This window comes from Phacochoerus africanus, chromosome 6 (genome assembly GCF_016906955.1).
Source record: "Phacochoerus africanus isolate WHEZ1 chromosome 6, ROS_Pafr_v1, whole genome shotgun sequence".
NCBI lineage: Eukaryota > Metazoa > Chordata > Mammalia > Artiodactyla > Suidae > Phacochoerus > Phacochoerus africanus.
The window spans coordinates 89,363,408-89,373,212 of record NC_062549.1 but is presented as its reverse complement, the minus strand read 5'-3'; the positions used below and the strand labels follow the sequence as shown (position 1 = coordinate 89,373,212).

At 44.7% G+C, this 9,805-nt stretch overlaps 1 protein-coding gene across 2 annotated transcripts in view; it reads right to left on the bottom strand.

Annotated features, from left to right (window-relative positions):
* Positions 1 to 9,805, bottom strand: part of CFAP126 (cilia and flagella associated protein 126) — a 72,040-nt gene that overhangs the window by 16,402 nt on the left and 45,833 nt on the right. The window lies entirely within an intron of this gene.

The following is a 9,805-nucleotide window of genomic DNA, read 5'->3' as shown; positions in this document are numbered from 1 at the left end:
CAGCATTGTCACTGCAAGTGGCTCAGGTTCTATCCTTTGTCCAGAATTTTCCATTGCCATGAGTTCAACAGGAAAAACAAAACAAAAATAAAACTACTAATAACCCTATAGAAAAAACTGGGCATAATCAGGCATATACAGAGAAAGAAATACAAAAGATGAATGATGGTCAACATTGCTCATAATTTTTTTCTTTTTCTTTTTTAGGGCTCACCATGGCATCGGAAGTCCCAGGCTAGAGGTCTAATTGGAGCTGTAGCCACGGCCTACACCACAGCCACAGCATGCCAGATCCAAGCGCATCTGCAACTTACACAGCTGCACGGCAACCGGATCCTAACCCACTGAGAAGGCCAGGGATTGAACCCGCAACCTATGATTTTAGTTGGATGCGTTTCCACTGAACCGCAATGGGAACTCCCTCCTGATTTATTTTTAATGAAAGTTTTAAAATGGAGATAGCACATCAGAGTATGTATTTACATCCAAAAATTGAGATCATGCTTGTTTGTCAGTCTGTGAGGAAACAGGCTTTTTTTGGGGGGGGGGCCAACCCTGGCAATTGAAAGTTCCCAGGCTAGGGGTCAATCAGAGCTATATCTGTGCCTATACACAAGCCACAGCAAAGCAGGTCTGAGTCACGTTCTACAACCTAACCACAGCTCACGGCACATGCCAGATCCTAACCCATTGATGGAGGATCAACACTTCTTCATGGATCAGTTAGATTAGTACCACTGAGCCACAAGGGGAATCCTCAGTGTCTTTTTATTAAGCAATCCCACTTCTAGAAATCTATCCCAAAGTGCTATTCTGGCAAATAAATAAAATAGAAAAGAAATGTGCACTATGTAAATGTAGCATTGAATTTGTAAACAGCTACAGGCTGGAAACAACCCAAATGTCTACAGTAATAAAATGGTATCTCCACACAACGGAGTACTAAGCAGCCATAAAAAGTAATGAGGAAGATGCTGCTCTGGAGCAATCTCCAAGAAATACTTGTAAGTGAAAAGAGCAAGATGTAGTAGCAATGTGAGAGTATGTCCTATTATGTTCAGATTAAATTTTTTAAATAGTGTTATAACAAAAAACGAATGGAAAAATCAGAGAGATTTTCTCCCTTTAGGGAGAGTAGAGAGAAGAAATAAAGTGAAAAGACTTAAATTAAAGTGGGAAAAGGGTGTAGAAGATAAACCTTCTTGAATTATACCTTGGTTTGCAGAGGCTTTCCTTCTCTTCTCTCTCTCACCCTTCTTCTTTCTTTCTTTCTTTCTTTCTTCCACCCATCTCGATATAGGATTCCCCAGAGGTCAGGGATGAAAATCCGAGCACACCCGAGGACCCCACACCAGCAGCTGCACGAGCCAAGAGCCTTAAACCATCTGACAACCACATGCAGAGGAAAATACCCAGAGTGGATATTGAACCATGTAAATATTTACATATTATAAAATAAAATTAACGTAAATAACAAAAGTAATTCCTAAAAATAAAACACCAATAAATTCTCACAGTAGTTTTTTATTATAAGAGATAGTTGGGCTAAATACAAAACGCTATTGAATAAAATCGAGTTACTACCTCTGCTCCCTCTCAAAAACTCACAAATTCATTAACCCCAGCTTTTTCTTCTTAATGGCTAAGTCTCCCTCTACGTGAGATTTTTACAAACATAGTCCCACCCGCGGACACCCACACTTCTGTCGCTCCTGCTGCACAACCTTACTATACGATTACTATTAAGATTAGAGTCTGAGGAAGAAGGGGACGAGTAGTGGAAGATGGGATAGCAAAAAGGTTCAGCGGCAAGAAAGCAAATTTTAGAACAGGAGTGGAGAGGGGGTGAGGGTTGAGAGATATGCGGAGGCCTAAGAGCCACAGAAAGTGGTATTCAACTCAGAATGGGGAGGAACTCCAAATTCCTGTTGTTTTAAGATTGCCCACCCACACTCTGCCCAGGACAAAAGACGTGATATCAATGACAAACCCATCGTGTACTCAGGGGAATGTAGCTCCCCCCAGGGCATTGCCTATGAGGAGAGAAAACTCTGGCCAGAATATAGTGATGAGTAGATGGGTGATTTTTACTGAGCAAGGGTATGTTGTGTGAGGGGGTGAACTCATGCACCTCGTATCTCTCAGGACTTGCCCAGAGCCCCATGAAATAAGGTAAGAGTGTGAAGCTCTGCCTTCTCAGAGAACCGATGCATGGGTGAAAAGGGGGCCCTGGACAGGCTCCCGTCCCTGGCAACGGAGCGGAGAGCAGAGGGACTAGACAACTATGAAAGGGCCTCTGGGGGTATGAGGGGAGGAGTACTGGTGTTCTGGGGCTGTATGGTGTTCGGCTATCTAGGGTCTCATTGACCTCACAGCGCTTGGAAAAAACTATGAGGAAAAAGTCCCGTTAGAGGAGAACCTCTCCTACATCTACTCCAATTCTCAAAAGTAGGTGAAATCGTTCCTCCATTGCTCTGGAGCACTGTGGTTTTTACCTCTGTAGAGAATTTGTGAGGGGGCCACCTTCAGCATGTGTATCCCAGTTCCTCTACCAGTTTTTACAAAGAATACAAAAAGAAAGAAACAATAAAAAACAGCCTGTTTTTTAGGTTCAGTTTCTGGCCTCTAAATCTAACTCCTTAATTCAGCTCTCTACGTGTCAGCCGAGATACTGTCCCAGGAACTTTCATTTGAATAATTATTTAAGCCCGTATTCCACACTTCGTTGTTCTGCTCACTTCATCCCCTTAAGAGGCTGTAACTGATGATCATAGCGGGAAAATAAAGGCCCCACCAGGTGTGTGACCCCTTCTGAGTGCAAAAAATAAGACAACTTGTTGCTAAAAGGCCAAGGGCTTAATGTACAAAAAGTAACGTGAGAGCCCTATACAGAAATATTTTCAGCCTTAGGAAAATCATGAAATTCTGAACCATATTGCTATAAACTTGGGTGAGCATGGTATGAGCCTGAAGATATGCTAAATAAGCTATCACAAAAAGACACATTTCCATTTCTATGAAGTTACTTAGAGTGATCAACCTTCATAGCAGGACAGACAATAGAATTCTACTGGGGGGCAGGAAGCAAAGGAAGGAATCAGTATGGTAATGTTACACAGTTTCCAGCTGCAAGATAAAGAGAATTATGGAAATTGGTAACAGTGATGGTTGCATAACAATTAGAATGTAGTTTAAACGCACTTTAAAAGATTAGAGGGTAAATTTTATGTACGTGTATTTACCACAGTAACAAAAAAAAAAATTAATGTGAGTAATGTCATTACTGAAGACAACCAAGAAGTAATAAAAATATGGACACTGAATGACACTAGGATAACGGGTGTATGTGTCATTTTGACAAGTACCCGGAGGTAACAATCTATCCTCAGAGCTCTGTGTCAACCTCCTTTTACATGCATTAAATCACTCAAGCATCATTTTTGTACCTTCTTCTTGAGAACATATTGCCTCAGACCATCCCAGATGTTACCCCTTCTCGTCAGAAGTAGCAAAGTCCAAAACTCCCAAAAGGCGTTACCTGAAAGTTCCAAACCTGTGAAATATGAAATCTCAAGCGTGTTTATTAATCTGCCTAGATAAAGCAACAAAACAGGTTCTTTCCTATGGGAAGTCTCAGATGTTTAATTTCCCTAGATGTACATTGAAACTCTTCAAGAGTGGCAAAGGAGAGATGATGTAAATCGAACCTTCTTCAATTACTTGACCAACTGGACTTAATTTTCCATGGGAGCATTATACGGAGGTTCTCAGATGATTTTTTTTTTTTTTTGGCTTTTTAGGGCCACATGTGGCATAGGAGGCTCCAGGCTAGGGGGTCGATCAGAGCTGTAGCTGGCTCACACCAAGCACAGCAAACGCAGATGCTGAGCCAGTCGGACCTACACCAAGCTCAGCGCAAACCGGACCTTAACCCATGAGGAGGCCAGGGACGAACTAGCCTCAATGATCAGTCGATCATTTGTAGGAGCATGACAACGAACTCCAAGAGAGCGTTTTTAAAAAATTTTTTGTGCTGGTGCACTTGCAGATGCAGATGTTCCCAGGCCAGGGTCAAACCATGGCCCAGAAGTGACTCGAACTCGCACTGATAATGTAAGATCCTAACTGCTGCTGCTGCCACACAAGAAACCAAAAAACTTTATCTTAGGTTCTAATATATACAACTAGGTTACTGGCCCCGTGAAAAGTAATCCCACTCCCAGTATTCACTGCCTTAATTCACCAAATGACGGACAGTAAAATCTCCTGCACACTCAACAGGATTGCTGTTGTAAAGAAAAGATAAATTAAGATTTCAAAAGTAATAAATTATGGAGGAGTCACGTTATGGCTCAGTGGTTGTTAACAAACCCAAGGAATGAGTTGAGCCCGGGCCTTGCGCAGGGGGGTTAAGGATCTGGTGTCCATGAGTGTGTAGGCCAGCAAGGCTAAGCTCGATTCAATCCCTAAGCCTGCGGAAGCATACATATGATGTGAGGAGAGCCCCCCAAAAAAAGATTTAAAACATTTGAAATAGTATAAGTTAGGGAAGATACATGGTAATTACTATGTTTCCCCTTACTTGAAGCGGAATGGATGGAGAGGAAAGAGACCACAGATTCGCAGTAATTGTTCCATTTATGCCAATTACTAACAGTGTTTGCCGTTGAGCCACTGTTTAGTTCCTGAGATTTCAGTGTCCTATTCCTTTAATGAATGAAAAGATGCGTTTCTAAGTTCCCTTTCCAGCCTTTTTTTTCTTGTTAGGGATGCACTAGGGGCATATGGAAGGGTGAATCAGAGCCGAAGCTGCCAGACTATGCATCAGCCACACAATTGGGGCGCACTGCATTGTAGCGACCGATGCCGTAGCTTGCGGCCACTGGGTCCTTAACCCACGCTGAGCAGGCGGGGGATCCAATGCATCCTCACGGACATATGTCTGGTTCTTAACTGCTGAACACAATGGGAAAACTCAACCTTCAGCTTTAAGGATCGTAAAAATATACGGGAGGGCTCTTGTGGTGAAGTGAGGTTAAGGATCCCTAGTTCATGGCAACAAGAAGAAATGTGTGACTGGCTGGAGAACCAGGGAGCAGTGCTCTTGGTCACACAAGTGACAGCCACCATCTGAGGAGGGGGGACCCCTGCTCAGGGCACACACAGCATAGCACCAATCCCACTAGGAACCGGGAAGTTGCAGGCTCAATCCCTGGCCTCGATCAATGGGTTAAGGATCTGGCGTGGCTGTGAGCTGTGGTGGAGTCGAAGACCCGACTCACATCCCGCGCTCCTGTGGCTGTGGCGTAGGCCGGCAGCTGTAGCTCTGATTGGACCCCTAGCCTGAGAACCTCCATATGCCACAGGTGCGGCCCTAAAAAGCAAAATAAGTAAGTAAATAAATAAATAAGTATCATTGCAATTCTACTTAAAACCAAAAAAAAAAAAAGGAAGATAGAAATGATTGAATAGGGAATTCCTTCTTTTGACTCAGGGGGTTAAGAACCCTGCATTGTCTCTGTAGGGATGTGGGTTCCATCCCTGGCTTCACCCAGTGGGTGAAGGATAGGGCACTACCACAAGCTGTGGCATAGGTCGCAGATGCAGCTCAAATCTGGTGTGGCTGTGACTGTGGCATAGGCCCCAGCTGCAGCTCCAGTTTGACCCCTAACCCAGGAACTTCCATATGCCACAGATGCAGCCATAAATGGGAAAAAATAATAATAATAGAACACTTACCCAACATTGCAAAAATAAATATATTATATAGCTTTGACCAAGATTCACCTATTGATAGTATTTTACCCCGTGTATCATGTATGCCATTTCTCTATATGCGTACACAAACACATACAAATTTTTTCTCTGAAAAAGTTAAGGTCATAAATATGAAGGCCCTTGCCTCTAGATGACTGTGTATTTTCCCAGTAGGGATATTCTCATATGTAACCACAGTACACCTACCAACTTCACATCATGAACTTTTTTTTTCTTTTTTTTGTCTCTCTGTCTTTTCGAGGGCCGCATCCGAGGCATGTGGAGGTTCCCAGGCTAAGGGTCTAATCGGAGCTGTAGCCACTGGCCTACACCACACCACAGCAATGTGGGATCTAAGCCCCGTCTGCAATGTACACCACAGCTCACGGCAACACCAGATCCTTAACCCACTGAGCGAGGCCAGGGATCAAACCCGCAACCTCATGGTTCTTGGTCAGATTCGCTAACCACTGAACCATAACGGGAACTCCATGAACTTGTTTTAATGCAACTGGTCCTTTTCCAGGGTTGACCAGCCCAGGAGCTCTGCTGAGCTGGCCTTCATGGTACTGAACTTTGTCTGGCCTTCATCCCCTCCCATTAGAGGAGAATGCCTATCCCCACTGAAGCCCATAATCCCCAGGAGAGGGTCCACATGTGCTAACAAACAAAATTTCTCCATCCCACACACACACCCCCAGCCCCACTCCTTTCAGCGCTGTCCACTGCCCAGGCTCTGGCTGACCACTGAACCTACGATTCCTCACGCCCATCACTCACCTCTGCTGCTGGGTCCGCTCTCGGGAACCAGAGGCTGATGTTCAGGCCACTGCTTCCTCTCACTTCTGAGCCTCCAGCCACACATCTGTTTGTTGTCCAAGGGGCAGGAGCCACTCACCGTGTTCAGTGCTGGAGAAAGAAGGTGACTCCCACACTTATAAGCCACTACACAACCCAAGAATGTTAATGGTATTAATAACGGACACTTACACCTGTGCTCCTGTACTTCACCACTGTCTGAATTATGTCGGAAGGTGGGAGAGGGAGGGAGAGAGAGGGAGGGAAGGGCAGAGAGAGGACTGAGCTGTCTGCCGTGCATCTCTGCTGTGTGGTACAACCATGAGCCAAGGACCACTAATAGCACTTCATCAGGATATATCTCAGGTAACCATTAGTGCTGGTCATGGTGATTGAGTCTCCTGCTTTTGGAGGCACGTGGACAATTCTGCCTCTCCTCTGGGATGGTAAACAAGGCCTTGTGACTTGTTTCAGCAAAGAAACGGAAGCAGAAAGGGTGCTTTGGAGCCTTTACCAAGCAGCACACGAGTCAACATTGTCCCTTTTCCACCTTCAGGAAATAACTAAAATATGGAGTTCCCGTTGTGGCTCAGAGGTTAACAAACCTGACTGGTATCCATGAGGAGGTGGGTTTGATCCCTGGCCTGGCTCAGTGGGCCAAGGATCCAGCGTTGCCTTGAGCTTCGATGGAGGTCACAGATGCGGCTCCGATCTGGCATTGCTGTGGCCATGGCATAGGCTGGTAGCTGCAGCTCCAATTGGACCCCTAGCCTGGGAACCTCCATGTGCCATGGGTGTGTCCCTAAAAAGACAAAAAAAGAAAAAAGGGAAATAGCTAAAATAGGAGGCACTGGCTTGGTGGTATGTTATAGCTGATAAAGAAACCAACCTTGGAGGTTAGAAGGACAGTGTTCTGTTTTCTGTTGTGGGGAGAATATTAAATGCATCATCTGTGGTGTCTCAGGAAGTATGTGCTCTGCCTGCCTCACTGCAGCTTAAAGGGAAAACATCAGGGAAACTGCATCAGCCCCATGTGTCAGCTGCCTTGGTTCTATGTTACAAAGGACAGGACCTCAGGGAGGAAAGGGTGGTCTGTTCTGCAAGAAGGAATGAAAGGAATGACTGATTCTGGGTCTTCAACCGCCAAATGGCATGGAAAATTTTCCTTCACCAATAGTATTTGGAGTTCCTGTTGTGGCTCAGCAATAAGGAACCTGACTAGTATCCGTGAGGATGTAAGTTCCATCCCTGGCCTCGCTCAGCAGGTTAAAGATCCAACATTGCTGTGAGCTGTGGTGTAGGCCAGGGTGTAGCTACGATTTGACCCCTAGCCTGGAAACTGCATTATGCTGCAAGTATGGCCCTAAAATGGGGGCAGGGGAATCATGCTCGATCAACACACACACACACACACACACACACACACCCCACACACATGCACACACAAGCACGCACACACACAAATACCATTCCCCAAATCTTTCACTCCATCCACCTCAGGCAAGAGCAAGCTATTTGGTGTCTCATATGCAGGATACTAACCAGTGACACAGACCCAACCTTGCAAGGGAGGGAGCGGAGAAATACTGTTTCTACACTGTAGAAACACTGTTTCTACACTTTAGACTTCTAAAGTTGGGGGGAAATAAAACCATACATTTTTAGTGCCATCTGGATTGAGTAATCTTCCAGATTTCATTCTTTGAGCATCAACACACGGCTCGATCCCCTGCTGAATATACTCTTCCTTACAGGAGGCTATTGCGAATAAGTGGCCAAAATGTATATTCAGTGACCTCTATAATCACTGCTGCATAATGATGATTATATTATAGAGTCTATAATCAATTGAGCAGCCCTAAAACGTGGGCATAGTGGGGAGGGGATGGGACCAAACCGTAGGTTTGGCCTGTGTTGACTTTCAAGTGCCAAAATCCCAGTACTTGGGGTATAATGACACATTTTAGTGTCCTTCAAACATATGACACTGAATTTGAATATCTTAATATACACATGAAGGATCACTTTCCATTACAATTTCAAATTGAATAAAACGACACTCCTTTAAAATAAGAATGTCAACATATCCATTTCTTGCTTAAAAGCTCATCCTGGTTTTACCCCAATAAGTGCCCTAGCATGTCAGAATTACAGACTCTCACTGGGTACTGGAGTACTGAAAGCTTGTTTTGTAATTGCAACCTCCTGATGGCAGACTCAGTTTTTAGGCCTGGGCATGGTCTATTCCTGCAATTTTTTTTTTTTTTCTAATTCTTACTCTTAGACATCTGAGAAGTCTTTTCTTAGGCCAGTTCCCCCAGGCCTACTAAGTTATTAATTTCCTTGACCTTCTCAAAGTAGAAAGTGTTTGCTTAGCAAACAAGGGAGGCTACAAACGTTTTCCTAAGAATTGCGTTACAAGACAAATGTATATTTGAAAAGCAATGACATAAGCTTGCCTCAAAATTGTGAAAACATATAGGCGGAAGTAGGTGATTCTGTCACTGGAAAAGGAAGGTAAGTATTTTTTCTCAAAGAACTCATTAACTCCAGGTGTGAATACTGTCAAAGATTTTTATCATGAGAGGGGTTTATACTGAATCCAAGAGCCACAGATTTCCAATCTGAAAATCGTAGCAGCCCATGACAATTTCCAGTGGTTGGCATACTACATAAAATAAGAACAGGGGAGTTCCCGTCGTGGCGCAGTGGTTAACGAATCCGACTAGGAACCATGAGGTTGCGGGTCCGGTCCCTGCCCTTGCTCAGTGGGTTAACGATCCGGCGTTGCCGTGAGCTGTGGTGTAGATTGCAGATGTGGCTCGGATCCCGCGTTGCTGTGGCTCTGGCGTAGGCTGGCGGCTACAGCTCCAATTAGACCCCTAGCCGGGGAATCTCCATATGCCGCGGGAGAGGCCCAAAAAATAGCAAAAAGACAAATAAATAAATAAATAAATAAATAAAAAAGAACGGCGGAGTAGTTCCCGTAGTGGCTCTGTGGTTAACGAATCCAACCAGGAACCATGAGGTTGCGGGTTTGATCCTTGGCCTCGCTCAGTGGATTAAGGATCCAGTGTTGCCCTGAGCTGTGGTGTAGGTCACAGATGTGGCTCGGATCCCGCGTTGCTGTGGCTCTGGCGTAGGCTGATGGCTACAGCTCCGATTCGACCCCTGGCCTGGGAACCTTCATATGCCACAGGAGCGGCCCAAAGATATAGCAAAAAGACAAAAAATAAAATAAAATAAAATA